A 21,123-nucleotide genomic window follows, 5' to 3' on the forward strand; every position below is an offset into this window, starting at 1 on the left:
CATATTCAGTAGGCTTTAGAAACAACCAAATCTCATTCAGAATTTTATGCTTATGTGATTCTTACACTGTATCTTGTTTCTTCATTTTTTTTTCTTAGTTCAAGTTTAATAGAAACAATGAAAGATCAAAAGTGGTGCCCCACTACTGTACAGCTCAGTCGGCCTGCCCTGGAGCACATCTCAGGCCGTTCACTCCAGAGGACGAAAGGCTGGCCTCCCCAGCCCCTGCAGAAGGCCTGTCCCATCCCATACCACATCTGCAATGAGTCTAAAGTCTTATGTTTTAAGATGACAATAGTACCAAAGAGATTTTTCACGGCTGCCCACAGCAGCTCGGCCCTAAACTAGCCCAGTGCTCACTTCTGCTTAGAGAAATATTCTCTGCTCTTCTGGACAGCATACTTGATGTTATCACTGCCACACTTCCCCATGCTTGTCAGTAAACTCAACTAGTCTGAGTCTCATCCACAGAGTAGCCAACAGCGAGGTCTTCATAGTGATCTGTTGAAGGATGCCTTTTATCATCAATGGTAAAGATGCACAAGATCCTTTCATTAGCCTTAAAGCCTCCATAGTCCTGAGTGATGGTACATTTGGGGTGTGATACCACCAGTTCACAGGTCCCAGTCCTGCTTGTTTCTTGGATATGTTGACCCACACCAGGTGATGGAAATGAGAATCTACAGAAGCACCAATCCCTTGACACTTGAGTTTCTTAAATTCTTCTGCCCTATCACTGGAAGCAATGGTCTCTATGGGGTACACAAAGATGAAGTCAGAACCCAGCATATTTTCCTTTGTAGTCAGAGAGGCTGATGTCTTTGAACTGGTCATCTGGCATAACCGTCTTGGCTTTGAAGTTGGGGGCAGGGTGCCCAATTTTGGCATTTCCTGAAGACATCTTTCTATTGGCAGATCTGAGACAGAACACACCAAAGACTAGTCAGGAAAAAGACCCCCACACCCATATTTTAAACGGAATTTTTTGGAACTATATCAAATTGCAAAGACATATTGCTCTAATGGGGGAAAAAGTCTACATACCTACTTACCTATATGTATATACATACATAATTCACTTTCTTGAATGAAAGATGTATAGGAGCAATTGAATTTCAAAAGTATGCACAAAGGGAAAATTATATTCTAACTTCAGAGAATCTATAAATAGACTCTCTTTTCTTAATGCTGTATGTGTGACAAGTTTGGCAACACATTCATTTGAATATATTAGCAAATTATACTGATCAATTGGATTCTATTGTAGAGTTCATTATATAAAACTAGAAAAAAAGGAAATATCTTTACTGGTATTTCTGAAATATATTTCTTAAGTATGTTTGTGAAAATTCTTTCAGGTTTGAGATTTGAAAATCATTTTGAACAGGTTTGATATAAAAAGTTATTGAAGAGGTGCTCTTAAGATAAATGAAAAGAAAAAAAATATGTCAGAATAGGTTTATCAAACTTTATCACCATTCCTTCACATTGGAAGTTTACAACAGATATTTACAATGAATAAACTTTGGTCAAAGTCAGTTTAGTAAAGACTGATACTTTTATAGAAAATATATTTTGGGTACTTACTGCCAAATATTCATTTTTGGCTTTTTGTTTAGTTTCACTGGGTTTTTTTTTTCTTAAATATAAGGGAATAAGCACATGTGAAATGAACTGCCACCTCTAAACTGAGCCATTATGATTATTCTGGTTTAGGACATAATCATAACTGCTTCAGTCAGGGAAATGAATTCTCTATGAATCACTGCATCTCTAAGAGTGAATATTTTTTCCATAATTCATTAAATATCTGCTAGTGCCTATGTAATACATCTGAGGTACTAACACTTTCATCACTATTCATTTATTTATTTACCCATTCAACATACTTTTATAGGATTGCTGCTATATGCCAGGTCCTATAAAATGTGTTGGGGCAAGGAATTCATTCCAGATGGAGGGAATAATATGTAAGGCCCCACTATCAGAAGTAAGTGCAGTATGTGAAGAGTCTGAATGAAGACAATGTAAATCAAATGCTAATGAAACGGAGGAAATATGCAGGGAGCAAGCTTTATTGATGGTAGTAGTGATAATTTTAGTTTTAATGGTAAGTGAAGCCATTGGAGTTTTAAAAGTAAGAACAGGAGTGAAAGGGAAGGTGTGACAACATGATCCCATTTGTTCTTAGACAGATCGCTAGATCTAGTGAGAAGAATGGATTCCCATAAGGACTGATAGAGAAAAATAACACCATAGGCAAGATACACATCTATGGCGTAGTCCGAGAAGGAGATGGTGATGGTTTAAACCATGAGAGCATGAGGTTGGTTGGGGAAGAAAACTAGATATAGAAACTGGTGGAGAGATTGAAAAAATATATATAAATACACACACACACACACACACACACACACACACACACATATATGATGTGTGGTTTATTAAAAAGCAGGAGGGAGGGGAGTAAAGGGAGGCAAAGCTGGCATAAGTAGTCCCAAGAGCAGGGCCATTCACTGACACAGAAACCTTAAAAGGACCACAGTTAGAAGGGAGATCATGAGTTTAGTCATGGGCAAATTGAGTTTGAAAGAGAAAACAGTTGATTCAGAATGTTAAATAATGTTAAATAAATTAACCAAAATTTTTGCAACCAAAATAATAAGTAATCTTCAGTGCTTTGCCATGATTTTTCTAAAAAATCACCAGTGTTATAAAAACTTATCAATTTTTACAATTATTCTGATTTTGTTTCTTGTTGAAAGAAAAATATGTTTAATTTTGATTACTCTCTGGATCCTTCACTCAATGTTGTATACAATTTAATGAATTGCTTTTCTTTATAGGAATGCCCAATATACTATTGATAAGGTAACAATTGTGTATTTAATTGTAAGATAACAGTTTTATATTGGATAGTCTTACAAAGAATAATAAACATAATTTTTCTCTCACAAAAGGATTGATATTTTCTGTTTATTTGTTAAAATAATCATTTAAAGTCAAAACGATAGAGAAATAATGGAACGTCAATCTAGCATCCTAGGATGCAGAATTTTTCTCTAAAAATTTAGAGTTTTTAGGCCTTTTACTTCCCTTTTGATATTATAAAATGAGCAAATTTAGATCCTGCTTGAAGAAATACCTTTTAACTCTTAACCCATTGACCAAATAAGATTTTAAGAATCTAGGACTAAAGAATATATGTATTCATTCTCATAAACTCATTCTTTAAAGTCACATCTGTCTGAATTTCTATACATCATATTACAAATTATGGAAATTGAAAACAATTTTAAATTTTGTGGAGGTTGCATTATATGAAACAAAAATTGAATTTATAATTTATTTATAAATGCACATATATGCAAATTTTTAAAATTCAATGTAAGGAAAATGATCATGCATTATTTTCCACACCCATGTGTAATTCAATATGAAAGTATCAAATATGACTATTAATTTTGAAAGATTAAAAGTATACTCCCTAACAGTATTTGTCCTCCTCAAAGGACACAAGGGATAAAGGACAGCAGGCCTTCTGTTATAGGGATACATGTATGAAGAACAGAAGCTGGGTGCCATCCTAATCCTATTAGTCATCTCTTCTCTTTTTTTCTCTACTGTTCCTGTCTGGGTAAATTTTGACTTGAGAACATTAGGATTTTAATTATTAATAACACCCTTTCTTGAAGGTAACCAAATATACTCTGGCTATATTAACACTGTGCAGAGATTCCTGGGACAGATTTCTTTCCCCACATTCCAAATTTGAGTTTTGAAAGAATAATCTTACTTATAAATCTGTTGGTTATTTGGTACACTGTAGCCTCCTTTTCCGAACATACTCATTAGATTGTACTCAAAATATAAGGGTGAAATGCATAGTTTGTCACTGAATTTGGTGCCCCAGCCTAGTCTCATAAATGTATGTCTAAAACATACAGTCATAAGAAGCTGAAAATAGTGTGTGTGTGTGTGTGTGTGTGTGTGTGTGTGACATCCTGAATCCCCAGTTTAAGTAGTTCTATGGTGTTGTGCAAGTTACAAAGTGTGACACAGTGGGAATGGAATAGTCCCCCTATTTCCATGAAGAACTAGAGTGATGTCAGCATATTAAGCACTTCTGTGAATAAAATATCACTTTTTAAAAAATTTAAATTCCATTAAGTTAACGTATAGTGTATTATTAGTTTCAGGTGTAGAATTTAGTGATTTATCAGTTGCATATAATACCCAGCGCTCATTGCATCATGTGCCCTCCCTTATGCCCATCACCCAGTTACCGCATCCCCCCACCCACCGCCCCCCCCCCAGCAGCTTTCAGTTTGTTTCCTAGAGTTCAACATTTCCTATGGTTTGCCTGCCTCTCTGTTTTTATCTTATTTTTCCTTCCCTTCCCCTATGTTCATCTGTTTTGTTTCTTAAGTTTAGTATATGAGTGAAATCATATATTTGTCTTTCTCTGACTGACTTATTTTGCTTAGCATAATACCCTCTAGTTCCATCCATGTCATTGCAAATGACAGGATTTCCTTCATCTTGATGGCTGAGTAATATTCCATTGTCTATATATACCACATCTTCTTTATCCCTTCATTTGTCAGTGGCCATCTGGGCTTTTTCCATAGTTTGGATATGGTGGACAATGCTGCTATAAACATTGGGGTGCAGGTGCCCCTTCGGCTCACTATATTTGTATCCTTTGGATAAATACCCAGCAATTGCTGGGTCACAGGGTAGCTTTATTTTCAACTTTTTGAGGAACCTCCATACTGTTTTCCACAGTGGCCGTACCAGTTTGCATTCCCACCAACAGTATAAGAGGCTTCCCCTTTCTTCACATCCTCACCAACATGTTGTTTCCTGAGTCATTAATTTTAGCCATTCTGACAGGTGAGAAGTGGTATCTCATTGTGGTTTTGATTTGTATTTCCCTGATGATGAGTGATGTTGAGCATTTTTTCATGTGTCTGTTGGCCATCTGGATGTCTTCTTTGGAGAAATGTCTGTTCATGTCTTCTGCCCATTTCTTGACTGGATTTTTAGTTTGTTTGTTGGGTGTTGAGTTTGATAAGTTCTTTACAGATTTTGGATACTAGCCCTTTATCTGATATGTCATTTGTGAATATCTCCTCCCCTAAAATATCACATTGATGCTTGAAGAGTTACAAATTTGGGAACACTGAGGCAGAATTTCAGCATGGACAACAGTGAGGCACAGTGCTTCCTGACAGTCATAGGACTGAGGTTATCACCTCAGTGACTTTGAGAGCAGAGGATCAGTAACTAAGGCCACTTATATAAGACTATTTTGCCAAGGGGATATCCAGAATTGACTAGGCTAAGATTTGAGAAGACATAAGCTGAATGATCTTGAAAAAATCACTTCCCCTATCTGGGAAATGGTTTCCTCATCCTTTACATGAACAGTTTAATTGAAAATAACTCTTTAGTAGGAGAATTTTGTAATAAACTAGTTAGTCAAATTGACCAGGATATTGTCCATGTAGTAGGTTCTTGTCTGCTTCAGATATTCAAAAAAATTAAATATAACCTCTTCTGTCCATGGTGCTGAATAAAATGAGCCAAATATATCCTGAATTGATAGTTATTGAATTCATGACATACACCAGATAATTTATTATCTCTCTTGGGATAAAAAGATCAATGGCTCCCCAAAGATCCCGCATCCTAATTTCCAGAACCTATGAGTATATTGTCACATGGCAAAGGACAATTAATATTTCAGGTTATATTAAGTTAGCTAATCAGCTGACTTTAAAATAAAGGGATTATGCTGGATTATCCAGGGGACCCAATGTAATCACTAGGGTTCTTAAACGTGGAAAACTGAAACAGGTTAATTCTGTGTGGGAAGGAAAAGTGAGTGTGGAAAAAGTGAGAGTGATATGCTATGAGAAGAAATTATCTGGGGGCGCCTGGGTGGCTCAGTCATTAAGCATCTGCCTTTGGCTCAGGGCATAATCCCGGTGTCCTGGGATCCAGCCCCACATTGGGTGCCCTACTGGGAGCCTGCTTCCTCCTCTCCCACTCCCTCTACTTGTGTTTCTTCTCTCACTGGCTGTCTTTCTCTCTGTCAAATAAATAAATAAAATCTTTAAAAAAAAAGAAGAAGAAGAAGAAGAAGAAGAAGAAGAAGAAGAAGAAGAAGAAGAGGAAGAAGAAGAAATTATCTGGCTGTTACTACCTCTAAGAATGGAGGAAGGACCATGAGCCAAGAGAAGTGGACAGCTTCTAGAAGCTAGGAAAGACAATCAAGTGAATTTTGCTATAGACCCCAGGAAAAGAACACAGCCCTGTCCACACCTTGATTTTAGGCCAATGAGACTATGTCTTACAAAGCTGTTGTTCTGAGTCACGTGGTCTGGGTGACTTGTTATAACAGCCATAGAAAACTAACACATCCCTTAAAGATTTTACAGCATAGTTAGGGACACAGACAAGAACACTCATAAAACTGTCAAAGTGGCATTCACAGAATATTATGGGAAAACAAAATTGCTAACTAAATCATTCTGGAGTTAGCTGAGTTAAATTGTTTTTGTAAAGAACAGTTCTAAGTTGAGCGTTGGATAGGAGTAGGATAAGCAGAGGCAGAGATGTGTGATAAGAAGAAGAAACAGAGAGGCGCCTGGGTGGCACAGCGGTTAAGCATCTGCCTTCGGCTCAGGGCGTGATCCCAGCATTGTGGGATCGAGACCCACATCAGGCTCCTCTGCTATGAGCCTGGTTCTTCCTCTCCCAGTCCCCCTGCTTGTGTTCCCTCTCTCACTGGCTGTCTCTATCTCTGTCGAATGAATAAATAAATAAAATCTTTAAAAAAAATAAAAGAAGAAGAAACAGAGCTCAGACAGAGGAAGTAGCATATGCTATGATGGGAAGGTTTGAAGGAACTTCATATACTAGGAAGAACTGCAGCTTACTGAAATCTTATCTACTTACATTTTACCAGCATGTCTCAGTGTAGCCACAGTTTTCTTTTACATGATTTTGGGTAAAACAGCCAAACCCTTGGCCCAATTTCCTACTATTAGGAAACAATAGGACTATAATAAAAATTACAGACATGTGTTTCTTCTTCATTCTTCTTCATTCATTCATTCTTCTTCATATTCATTCATTCATTCTTATTAAATTAAAGGCTTTTAAAATATTGTATTGTGTAGCTTTGGGCCTCTTTGTATCTTTCTATCATTCCAGGTATTAATTCTAAAAAGAAGAAAAGCAATCCTAAGCTGTTAACCTTGGACTCTTACCAAGATCCTTCTATCAGTTTTGCTCACCTTTCTTCTTTCTGTTCTGTACATTTCAGACTCAACCTGAAGTCTTAAAGCATGCTGCATTTTTAAGACATGTGGCTTCTTGAAAATATATTTGTTTAAGATAACTTCATAGTTTGTCAACATCATTCATGGCATTTATAAATTTTAGATCAGAGGGAAAATGCAATATATCCAGATTAAATGCAATTTAGTTGTATAACGTGCAGAAACCTGGGACTGCTGTCCTTAGCAAGGTCTGCCTACAAGGATGGCCCTCGTGTGGCATCTGGAAGAGAGATTACCTCCTAGAGCAGAGCAGAGAAGAGCATAGGGAGTGACGCACTAGAGAGGTGCAGGTGCATTGTATCGGTACTATTTTAGTTCTTGAGTTGGGCAAGTGGGCAATGGTCATTACATTCCATAAATGCATACTTTTTAAGAAGAGCCCCATTCACTTGGTAATGATGATAGGGTATAATAAGCTGATTATTAAATCAGGGTATTAAATAGGGTATTAATAAACTGATTTATGATGAGTCTAATAAAGTACATTTAACATCTAATTAAAATATTAACAATGGAGGAAAAGGCTTTGGAAACATTCATATTTCATTCTGAGAATTACTGGATTAATAATTTTATATTAATTAACTGACTTTATCTCTCTGAGCTTCACCTTCCTTCACAAATGTTGATAATGAGTCTCTCAGAATGTTTTTTTGAGGAAGGTCAGCCATTTGACCTGATGCCAAATATTTCTAGTTCTCCATACAGGCACCTTACAGGACTGTACTTCTGTGGGTGTTCTGTTTTTGTTTTCTTAAAACGATGTCCAATCATGATATTTGTGATTAAAAGTGAAGTTATGAAACTCACTTCTGAAAGAAAAATTTAAGAGCCAGTGTTATAATGCACCACATTTCCTTCATCTGCTGAGTGTGTCATTCTTAGAACCATTTGGACATGGAGAATGAACAAGAGTGTATCCTTTCTGTTGTTTTAACCCAGTTTTATTTCTTTTTGTTTGTTACCACAGCATATCTTTGCCTATCCTAACTGATGAAATTTTTATGAAATGAAATAAAATAAGGCAGCACACCCAGCATAATGCTTAATGTATTATACATGATCAAGAAATAATAGTAATTATATTATTCTGTATTCCACTTACGTAACTGAGCTTTAACAGAATACAGCGTAGAATGAGTAAAGTTTGGTAAGCAAAAGGTTAGAGGATTCCTCAGTATATGGACAGGCACACACATCTGAATGATAGATCGGGAACCATTAAATATGAATTCTGTCACCATTTTTTGCCTAGAGCTGTCTTTTTATTACTTGAATTGTTAAAACAAATTTCAACAAAATAACTGTGTTTTACATGAATTTCTTCAATTCATGTGTTTATACCAGGATCAGGAAAGCATTTATAAAATGAGATTTTTATAAATTTGAAAAAGAAACAACACTAAACAATACATTGTGTGTATATATATATATATATATATATATATATATATATATATATATAGCAAAGAAAATATAAACATATAAAAAAATATAAACATAAAATTCTGGTGAATGATAACACCTGGCCATAGCGAGCTCATGATTGGAAATCTTTATCAGCCTAAAGTGGCTACTTAACGCTTAGGAATCTACTTTAAAATATATATATATATCCATTTTGGGCTTGTTATCCAAAGTAGTAATGCCAAATATTATATGGTATCTTAAAAGTGTGGAGTATTAGGAAACTGTAATTTTATAAATGTAAAGAAGCCTAATCGTGTGTCTTTTAAATGTCACTGAAGTTCAAGTGTTTGTTTTAGCGTATCTGTAGCTGGAGCAGTTGGAAGACTGCATATATATATACAGGCATCTTTCAAATTCACTGTTTTAATTACCAAAGTTAAAAGAAAATATATACATTTTCTTCTTAGTCTCTTTTCCTGTAGTTTATTTTGCTTTCCATTATCCTCATCCTTTTAAAAGAAAGTTTATAGAGCCCTGACTTTACCAAAAGCACAGTTGCCACTTAGAGGAACGAATAGATAACTCTGCATTTTTCACATTAAAATGTGTAATTTTGGATAAAATGCAGGAAATCCAGGGACTTATATAACCCTCAAGAAGTAAATAAGTAAAATATTCTTCACTGTAACAAACTGGAACTGCTCTTGACATCGACAAATGAACATTTTGAAATTTTAATCATTTTTACCTGTTTTTATTTGCTATACTGACAGATCATATAAAGAGCATTCCTAAGAAAGGATGCCTGGGTGGCTCAGTCAGTTAAGTGTCTGACTCTTGATTTCAGCTCAGGTCCTGATCTTGGTTGTAAGATCGAGCCCTCTGTTGGGCTCCACACTGGGTATGGAGCCCTGTTTGAGATTTTCTGTCTCCTTCTCCCTCTGCCCCTCCGCCCTAAAAAAAGAACATTCTTAAGGATATAAAACAGTGTCAAGATCTCACAATCTTGCTTATAAACAGTTCCATTCCCTTGAAATGCGATATTGCTGTTGTCCTTGATAAGAATAATGCATGTATATGATAGAAGTATAAGGGCATGAGGAGCTCTCTGAGTTCAGCTCAGGCATTTGGCTGTGGACAGAAGGAAACTGAAAGTATAGAAGGTATTTGTGAGGCTGAGGAGCTCAAAGGAGGAGACAGAGGCATGGCTTGTGTGTGGGTGTCTTGGGACATCAGCGGATGCATGGACTCATGGACAGTTCTGGCTACCTCGTTTATCAATTTTTCATAAAAATCTCTCTATATGCCTAACTCTTTTTATGACTTACATTCAATTTTTATGATCTACATGTTTGTTGTGAAGAGATCTCTATACAATGAGTACATTCATCAGGTTAGAACATTGGTTTATAGATACTCCTTATTTTCTGAAACTGTGGACATCCCAGAGAGCCTTGTTTCCCTCAATGGGTCCGTATTTGTGTGGGCAGTTAGAATCTGTGCTGGTCTGTCTCCTTGCTCTGCCCTTTGCTGGTCTGTCCACTTCTAATATGGTCAAGGCATTCTCCATTGAAAGTTGCTCTGAGGTCTCTCCAGCCTCCCCCTTGCATTCAGACGTGTCCTGCCTGACGCATCACCTCCCTTCTCTGCCCCAGCTAGACAAACAACATTATCGACAACCAACCTTTTTCCCTCTTTGGTAACACTCCCTATTTTTTATAGAACAAATTCACCAAACTTCAGGAACATGCAAATCTCTTGGCTGAATGATTAGATAAGCTTCTGAAAAGAATTGGAATTTTAGAAGGAAAAGAGTTCAAGTTCTATCTAGAACGCAGTATTCTTTGCCTCTCACAAAATAATATGCCTAAAAACCAAGGCATCCAGGAGAAAGTACTCAGTGAACACCTCTCCACTTCTTATGTGGCTCTCTGACTTTCCGGTTTATCTATGCTCCCTTCTTCAGGTTACTCCTTTTAAATAAAATATGATGTAACTCTTTTCACAGGAAGTTATCTCATTTCCTGGACCTTCTCCAATCTTCCTACTTATCATGGTGCTAGACCAAATACAATTTGGAACCAAAGCTCAGGCTTTCGTCTGGTAACCAAAGATTCTCATTGAGTTATAATTTCATTTGACCAAGTGACAATATATTTTCTGTTCCCTGCTTACTTTTTATACTCCCATAGCCTATTCAGTGCCTACCCTAGTTCACCTATAACATATGCACACCTCCCCGAAAAACTATTAATATTTGTCCTTGAAACATATACTCCCAATCATTTTGAGGCAGAATCTACATGTGATTTAACAATACGTGGCATATTTTTTTTATTTGGAAATTTCAGATAAGTGGCTAATACACTTGTGTCGACTCTTTCGATCCAATCTTGGGGAAAGTACAAATTCTTATATTTTCCCTCAGAATGGACAATTCAAGAGTAAGGATGCCAGTGCCTCTCATCCTCAAACCACATTTCAAATATCTTCCCTTTAATGTAGGGTTGTTGCTTTATATCCTTTTAAATTATTTCTATGAGGTTTTTAAAAATATTTAATCAAATGTAACACATACATATTAACTAGAATTTTGTTAGAAACCAAAATTTCTCAGCTTTGTCCTGATTAAGAAGATGGATTTTTAATGTGGCTCACATTTTAACTCATGAGGACCAACTCAGGCAGTTTAGTGTTTTAGAGAACAGATGTTTGGCTTTTAAGAACCCAAAATATGGCATTGCTTAAATCTCACTGGAAAAACAAAAAAGGTAGGTTGCCATTTCCCCTCACTAATGTTAAACAAAATTAATGATAAAGTGACACACATCCAATTAGATGGAGTGTAAGTGGGGAAAAAAAATTAATGATTTCATTTTTAACCTGCTTCTTTAGGGTAGATGAGGGATTATGAATAATCAGAGAAACACATCTGTATGTAAGAAGAAGATATATATGAATCCTCAAAAGGAACTTGCACTTTCTACTTTCTCTTTATCACTTTAATATGCAGACTTAAAGGGGTGCTTTCAAGAGTTGATGTGGCTAGTGTTCATTTACCGAGATCAGAAATAGTCATTTCCAGTTGCCCACAGCTCATACATTATGCTGTCATAGATGTGAAAACCAGTCATAATTGTATGACAGCTACTGGCAAACCACTAGCAAAAGTGGGTATAATTTTATACCCCTCATAGCTTGAATCTAATGGATGTGCCTTTGTAATTATTTTAGGATGTTAAAATTCAGCTGTACTGAATGTTGTTTAAGTAACTATTGACCATATAATTTTTCTGGGATTTGAATGCACATGTAAATAACTGATAAAGTAATGCAATGCATTATATTTTTAGTTGTTTTCCCAAGTAATAGGATAGTATTTACTTTAGTGATAGTTCCAAACCCTTGAGGTTTGGAATCTGACAGAAAATTGAAGAAATGTAAGGGAAGTTGAAAGAATACAACCAAAATTAATAAACAGTCCACTGAAATTTTTGTGATTTGAGTGGATTAGATTTTTTTTTAATGTAGGATTATTTCATACTGTTTTGACCATTTGTCCAAGAGGTATTCAATCTAATCTCTAAGATTATAATAGTCATCATTGGCACCACATTCATTTATTCATTCACCTTCCTAATTGCTTAGGTCAGATTTTGAAAAACAACTTGAATCTCCTATCTCTGTCACTTCTCATGTATGTAGACCCTTTCTACTTATTAGTTGTGTTGATTCTACTTGTTAGTTATGTGTTGCATCAGTTCCTTTCTACATGCTTTGTTATTTTATTTTATTTTATTTATTTTTTTTTATTATGTTCGGTTAGCCAACATAATAAACATTAGTTTTTGGTGTAGTGTTCAAGGATTCATTAGTTGCGTGTAACACCCATTGCTCATCACCACACATGCTCTCCTTAATACCCATCACTCAGTTACCCCGTCCCCCCACCCCCTCCCTTCTGTAATCCTCAGTTTGTTTCCTGGCATCCAGAGTCTCTCATGGCTTGTCTCCCTCTCTGATTTCTTCCCTTGCAGTTTTCCCTCCCTTCCCCTGTGGTCTTCCATGCTATTCCTTATGTTCCACATACGAGTGAAACCATACAATAATTGTCTTTCTCCTTGACTTATTTCACTTAGCATAATCCCCTCCTATTCCATCCATGTTGATGCAAATGTTGGGTAATCATCCTTTCTGATGGCTGAGTAATATTCCATTGTATATATGACCACATCTTCTCTATCCATTCATCCACTGAAGGGCATCTCGGCTCCCTCCACAGTTTGGCTATTGCGGACATTGCTGCTATGAACATTGGGGTGCGCATGTCCCTTCCTTTCTGTACATCTGTATCTTTGGGGTAAATACCTAGTAGTGCAATTTCTGGGTCATAGGGTACCTCTATTTTTTTTAAGATTTTATTTATTTATTTGACAAAGAAAGACAGCAAGAGAGGGAACACAAGCAAGGGGAGTGTGAGAGGGAGAAGCAGGCTTCCCGCCCAGCAGGGAGCCCAATGTGGGGCTCAATCCCAGGACCCTGGGATCATAACCTGAGCCTAAGGCAGACGCTTAACAGCTGAGCCACCCAGGGGCCCTTCTATTTTTAACTTTTTGAGGAACCTCCACACTGTTTTCCAGAGTAGCTGTACCAGCTTGCATTCCCACCAACAATGTAGGAAGGTTCCCCTTTCTCCACATCCTCACCAACACTTGTTGTTTCTTGTCTTGTTAATTTTGGCCTTGCTATTTTATTAGTTAAGATTCCATGTTCTATTATTCTGACAAGTACGGCAGTCTCCTAGGTGGTCTCACTGCCTCCTCAAACTTGCACTGTGTTCTTAGAGTACTCTTTCTGAAAAATAAACACTAAAAAGGTAATTTAAAAATGGCTAAATCTATTAGCCTCGTCTATAAAGTGTTCCATATTCAAATTCACCTACTCACCTTTTATCTGATTAACATACATACCAGTCAAGGGTTACTAAAACAAAACATGCATTTTATGCCTCGGTGTCTTGCACAGAATTTGTCCAGCATCTTGTTTATCCATAAAGAACCAGCTCAGGCTTCCTTCCCTAGAAGTTTTCTTTGTCTCCATTCCTTGCAGAGTTATTCACTTTCTGCTCCATTCTAGTATGCCTAGCAAGCAACACAGCATTTATCATACTGGATAACTCATCTGTTTTCCCAACTGGACTATCTAAACCTTTAAGGTAAGAACTGGGTCATATTTATCTTTATAGATAGGTATTTTGTATGAAGTTTATTCTGCAACCTAGTGTACCTTTAAGGACTACTTATTTTGCCTGTTGGCTTGGCTGTTAGATGTCCATGAAAGATTTCTTCCTCAGTTTGAGCTAATATCTCTACGGTTGGAATCACAAAATTCCTTATTTTGTACCTGTCCTCTGTAGCTGACTTTTCAATATGGATTCAGTTCTTGTTATAGCTGTGCCCTCTTGGGCATGATTATTTAAACTGTTCCTTTTTCTTGAAGCTTTCAATGTTCAGTCTTAGCAATGTGGCCATTAAATCCATTTTTGCTCCTGTATAAAATTCAGCCCGAGTCTCATTCCATTGCTAGATAGATAAATTGCACATACACAAGTATACCAATAAAGATGTGTTGGAAGAGTTAATGGTTAGATGAAAGTATGTGTATGTTTAAAAATATCCTAATGCCTGAATATTTTCCTTAATTCCAGAAGCAATGTTATTTTTCACCATTTAAAAAATATTCCTCTTCCAGTACATAAACAAGAAGAAAAACAAATCATTGAAACTATGAGTTTATATTTTCGCTCATTCCTTTGAGAGAAAACTGCACAGATATCAAATCCCTAGTTTTATTTTTTAGACATGCTTTATGACATTCCAAACATTGAGTACAGATAACAAACAATAATAATTAATCAAAGTTGATTTTAGTTGCCTGAAGCATTATCTGTGAGGAAAATGCCATAGCAAATGTTCTCAGAAAAATGTGTTGCTAATGTGTTGCAGAAATACAAGACTAAAACAAAAGATTAAGGATTTCCCCCGCACATATCTTTTGTTTCAACCTTTTCTATTGGTTGATTTTTTTGCCAGGACTTGACAGTTTGTTTGTTTTTTTCCTACACATGACAGTTGATTTTTATAACATCCTGGACTTATTATATTTCCATCCAACTCTTCATCCCTTCTCTTGTGTCTAGCCATTGTCAGCATTAGAAGAAAAGAATACTCAAAGACATAGGCTGACTTCCATGAAAAAATACTGATAAAAATTCCCTCAGTTTGCCACAGTCAGTGAATTTTTGTGAAGTATTAGGCCCCTGCAGGAGAAATTAATGTGTTTAACCAGCAATATGCTGTGGAGGTGGCCAAAGCATGAGCCATCTTGTTCTTGCCAGAGGAAGGTTCTCTTCACTTTGTTCCAACATGCTGGCCATCAGCTCCTAACATCCTCTCAGGAAGAACAGCTGCCTCTGGTTGCTACTTGGAAAAGGGGAAAGGATGCACCTAATTTCATGTAAATTAACCCCCATGCTTTTTATCTTCATAGGAAGCAAAGAGCCAACTGTTTACCTTGCCAACTAGATGGTTTGTGAGTTTCTGAGCAAAGGTAGATAGATATATAATGGCATATATTCAACGTGAAAAGTTGCCCCAAAGAGACCAAGTAGGTTAAAAAGGAGGATATTTGTTTACCTACAATCCGCGCAATGTCGTAGTTCTCTATATACTAGAAAACTGTGTTGCTTTCTATGCAAAACTCTTTAATCCCTGTTTTCCAATCATAACCTCCTTCAAAAGATATGGCAAAATTCCATTAATCTATGAAAATAGCTGTCTCTCAGTTATATTAAGGAAAGCCAAATAACTTAGAAAGTAGGATGCATGAATACAAGAGCTAGTAATTTTAATTTGTAGTTTTGAACCGATTTCTTTTTCTAAGAAAGAATTAATTTAAAAGCTGCTAAGATGTGTCCCAGCTACTTAGCTGCCCATCTACTCAGAGCTTCCACTCAAACTCAGGTTATAGTTATTAATTTTTAGAAGTAAAATGTAATAAATATTAAAATACTAAAACAGTCTAGTTCTGTGAAAGAAAACACATGCATATATACCTACATAATTTTTCAAATGTAGGAAAGGCAACAGTAAATGAGAATAAAATGATATTCAATGATAATAGGACTTATGAATGCTCACAAATTACTATTTGCCAGATTTTTACTAGACTCTTCACATCTATTAATATGCAATTCTAATTAAAATGTTATAAACACCTGAGGCTTATAGGGACTATGTAAACCAGGCTATTGGTTGAGACCAACCCAATATAAAGGAAGGTGCATCTTCCTCCTAAGCCCTAGAGACTCTACCGTAAACCACAGGCTGCTCCCTGCTTGCTTGCGAATGTGTTCCATCGTTATGGGCAGTAATCAAACAACAACCAAAAAGTAGACTCATGGTCACCTAACAAGATTTTCTGTGGATATCATTTTTTACCACATCTATTACATATAATGCTACCCGATTCAAAAATCCTATTTCGACTTTAAAATATTATCTGCTGTATCAATTCAGTTACAATTTGTAATCCATTTCAGTCTTACAAGTAAAGTTCAGCAAAGCAAAATATTTATATTTTATTTAAATGTTTTAATTATGAGTTTCTAAATACCACTTTTTTCATGGAAAATAAGGATTTCTTAGCTTGTAATAGACTCCTTATTTTTAAGATTCTCCTCTGCATTTATAAATATATTCTACATTATTTAGTTAAAGGGGCATAATTTTCCCTGTGCTTATTTAGCATTGGTTTTATTCCTGCTAAAACATCAGTATAAGCTAAATGTATTTTTTCTGAGACAGTGTAAAATAGAGTAAAAAAAACCACAAATACAAATATTTTCCTAAAGTTATACATGGATAACTTATATAAATGGAACACGATAGGCCTGTGTGGAGCTCTACCACCAAAACCCCTGCAGACCCCAAGGCTGGAGAACAATCTGGGACTTGTGTCTTCCTCCAGCGGATGGTGTTTGCTTGTATGGGTAGGGCTGCAAACAGCAGTGCCAGGGAAGAAGTCAGCACAAAGTAGAAACCAGTCCACCTAGAACAGACTCATGGAAAGTCAGGCAGGGAAAGTAAAATCAATTGAACCAAACTGTGAAAAATTAGACTGATAAGATTGGATTTTATTCTGAGATAATGGGAATCAAATAGGCATTCAGTCAAAGAACAAACCTTAAAAGAAGTGTGATGTTTGAAGAAAATGCATCTGAGGGTGGCAAGCAAAACGTATCAGGTCTTGGGAGACTGACAATCAAAAAACTGTTTTGAAAGAACCCCCAGGAGAGAGGTTGTGGGAGGCAGGGATGGAGAGCAGGTTTTAGGCTCGAGAGATACTGTAGAGGGAACAGCCACGGGCTCAGTCTGGGGATCTGCAACGGGGAATGAGCAAAGGGACTCGGGTCACACTGAAACTAGACAGTCAGAGCTGGGATCATGGAAAAAAGATCTGAAGCAGGTTACAGAAGTTACAGCATGAGGGTGAGAGTCTTGTTGCTCAGGACCTGTGGAAAATGGAGATTAAAGTCTTGTCACTGATTATTGTATCTTTCCAAGTCCTGGGCATCAGTAAGTTCTCTGTAGCCCTCTGTTCCCCCAGAGTTACAGGCTTCCCTGCAGAGACAGAAAAGCCAGGGACATGGGACACCACATAACTGCCTCTGACCTCCCCTAAATACACACACACACACACACACACACACACACACACACACACACACACCCTCACACCCTCCAGTAGGAACAGCCAGCATTGGCCCTGATGGCTTTAGGCAATGTGAAAACAAGAGCTCCTTTCCCTCCCTAGTCAGCAGTGAACACCCCCAACCAATCCCTCTTCCTAATTTCCCCGCCCCATGGCTGTACCCACATCAAATGTCCCATTTCATTCCCTTCCCTGAAGGATGTCCCATCCCTTCTCTTATTACCCCCTACATTTTAGCTTTTATTACATGTTCTGTGTGGCTGTTAATTTATTAATTCTCCTGTCTTTCTTATAAGATGGGTGCTTCCAGCCAAGCAAGGATGAGATTGCTCAGAGAAGATTGGGATTTGAGTGGAAAAAATGGGTAGCAAGCAGAAACAAAGCTGAAAGACCACACTATTGAAAAGAAAAAATAAATATATTTTTTAGATTAAAAAATAAGAAAAATGGGGGCACCTGGGTGGCTCAGTTGGTTCAGCGTCTGCCTTCAGCTCAGATCATGATCTCAGGGTCCTGGGATCGAGCCCCTCCTCAGGCTCCCTGCTCAGCTGGGGGTCTGCTTCTCCCTCTCCCTCTGCCACTCTGCCTGCTTGTGTGCTCTCTCTTCCTGTCAAATAAATAGCATCTTTATTTCTTTAATCTTTTTAAAAAATGTTATTTATTTATTTGACAGAAAGAGAGAGCAAGAGAGGGAACACAAGCAGGGAAGAGCTGGAGAAGGAGAAGCAAGTTCCCCACTGAGCAGGGAGCCCACCGTGGGGCTCAATCCCAGGACTCTGGGATCAGGACCTGAGCCGAAGGCAGACACTTAACAACTGAGCCACCCAGATGCCCCTAAATAATGCCTTTTAAAAAATAAGAAAAATGGATAGGGACTGAGTATTCACATGCAGAGTAACTAAAAGATATTGAATATTTTCCATTTTTTGGATAAAGTAGATGAGATTATCTGCACAAAATGGCTTTAGGTAGATGAGAGAATTCAGAAAAATGGGTCCCTACAAATCTCGTATTTCGTGAAGTCCTACTAAGTGTACTGTTCATGCGTATCATCTTGATTTTCTCATGAAAAGTAGACTTTCTTTACAAAATAATCTTGGAGAAGTATGTAGATATCAGCATATTTAATAAGTTGAACCAGTTAATATACACTGGGGGATCCATTTTAAGATAAATGTTGCTTTTGTTACATAAATAATTACAATCAAATTCAGCTCTTATGAGTGAATCAGATTTATGTTCTCAGGGTTTATTTAAAATGAACTACAACGTATCATTTAAAATAAATAATAATTTTCTTTACATACCCAGTAAACCTTAGGGAACATACTTAAATCTGCTATTTTAATGTTTTTCAAAGAAAGGATGTATTTTCTATGTATTGAATTTTCAAAGATTGATATTTTTATTCCTTTACAATAAAATTAGTACTAGATCTTTTATTGTTTTTTCAAGGGAAGCATGGCAGATTGTTTAACGAACAGGTTTTTAATAGAGGGGAATAACAGAAACATTGTATGGATAATATTTCCCTTAGTATGGCATGGCATTAAAATAGACTGCCTCTTTTTCTTCTGAAGGCATACTTCCATTCAAAATACAAGCAATTCTACAGGGTATGTACGAAATTTACAAATATAGAGATAATATACTTTTACAGTTTTAAAAGCTATTCTGTTATGATTGTTGTAATTATATACTAATAACAATTTCTGGATCAATTTTTCTGCGGCATCTATCATAAAATGTGGTTTTCAGCTTTCCCAAGCAAGCAGACAGTAATGGCTTTCAAAGATTTAAATGTGCTGATGCAGGCTTCTTACTGAAGGTGATCTGGTGTATTTAGTATTCTTGACCTTCACAGAAGAGTAAAAATAATCCATTTTAAAATACAACCTATATAATTTGTTTTACATGATCATTTCCCCCAATACTGTATTTGGGCTCAGTTTCATTTATAAGACTTAGAAATAACAGAGTCATTTTATCATCTAATATCCACCTACTAAAATAAATCCATCGTATCACATTTTTCCTATATGACATGTAGTTATAAAGTAGCAAGATGGATATTTTGTCAGACTTTTTCTGGATGACTTTTCCATTCCTCTATAATTATACCATAGGGGCACCTGGGTGGCTAAGTCGGTTGAGCATTCAACTATTGACTTTAGCTCGGGTCATGATCTCAGGGTCATGAGATTGAGGCCTGTGTCAGGCTCTGTGAGGCTGTGCTGAGTGTGGAGTCTGCTTGGGATTCTCTCTCTCTCTCTGCTCCTTGCCCCACTCTTTCTCTCTTTCTCTCTCTTTCCCTCTGATAACAATAAAAAAATAATATATAACCATATCATAGGTTCACAGTATGATTCTGTCCACAGTATTTCTAAATCTATGTATATCCAAAATAATTTTCCTAGAGGGATCAACAAACATTTTCTGTAAAGACTAGAAAGTAAATCATACAGGTTTTGTGGGCCGGATGGTCTCTGCTGCAATGATTTCACTCTGCCCTTGTAGTATGAAAACTATTAGCCCTGTGGAAAGGAATGGACAAGACTATGAACATTGAAATTAGAATTGTATATAATTTTCACATGCCAAGAAATATTATTCTTGCTCTGATTTTTTCCCAACTGTTTAAAAATGGAAAAACCACTCTTATTTTATCGGCCATGCAAAAACCAGGCAGCGGGCTGGATTTGTCCAGGGGGCTGTAGTTTACCTATTCTTATCATAGATCACACAATCAGCAAACCAGCTCTTAGAGCCCAGTCACAGCTCTAGAAAGATATACACATTTAAAACTGGAGAAGAGTACAGTATGAACTAGAGGAATATTGTGAACTTGGTCCCCACAGCAAGGGCTCTAAGAGGGAGAGCCTGAATTGTGACAGTTCAGAAAATTAAATGTGGTAATCTACTTAAAAGTGGGGTGTAATGTTATGAATGCATTCTGGATATTCATTTTGAGGTCACTCTTTGGTGAGAGCCATCCCCTCTGCTTAGTATCCTTCCCCCCCACCGCCGTGCTCCCCACTCTCCAGACTTACTGAAACACCAGCCGTCTGTTTCAAGAGTGTACAGCGAAGGACAGCTAAGGGGAAAAGTGTGTTTCTCATTAATTTTACTAGGTGCAATAATTGTGTTAAATTCCTCAACCTTCAAGACTTCTCTCAATGCCACTATGAGACCATCCCTGTTTCTCTTCAATTCTTCTCTTATCCCAATCAATGAATTATCCACCCTCCTTAGTTTAAATTATTTAAAAGTTTTGGTTCTTATTAACAGATGTTAATTAGCAGTCTTCCATGCAAGAGAGTTGAGGGCTTATTTTTTATCTTTTTAAAGCAATAGATTCTGAGGACATAGGGCCTTAGTATCCTCATTAATTTCTCCAGGAGAGGGTTTTATTTTTAATTGTTGTCACGTAAACGTTTTATTTTTTTAACTGACTTAAACCTATAAAATGTGAAAATTTTCTGGGTTCTTAACTATTAATATTGAAAATCAGTGCTTAGCTTTCTTGTCTTTATTTAAAAAGAACATTTCAGTGTTTCAGAGGGGTGGGGTGGGGGATTGGGATAGGCCG

The 21,123-nt window shown here is 36.7% G+C and overlaps 1 protein-coding gene and 1 pseudogene across 1 annotated transcript in view; one reads left to right on the forward strand and one right to left on the reverse strand.

Moving 5' to 3' along the window:
• Positions 1 to 21,123, forward strand: part of PCDH15 (protocadherin related 15) — a 1,631,248-nt gene that overhangs the window by 879,312 nt on the left and 730,813 nt on the right. The window lies entirely within an intron of this gene.
• Positions 357 to 901, reverse strand: LOC113258989 (peroxiredoxin-1-like; annotated as a pseudogene).

The sequence above is a fragment of the Ursus arctos genome, unplaced genomic scaffold (assembly GCF_023065955.2).
Source record: "Ursus arctos isolate Adak ecotype North America unplaced genomic scaffold, UrsArc2.0 scaffold_7, whole genome shotgun sequence".
NCBI lineage: Eukaryota > Metazoa > Chordata > Mammalia > Carnivora > Ursidae > Ursus > Ursus arctos.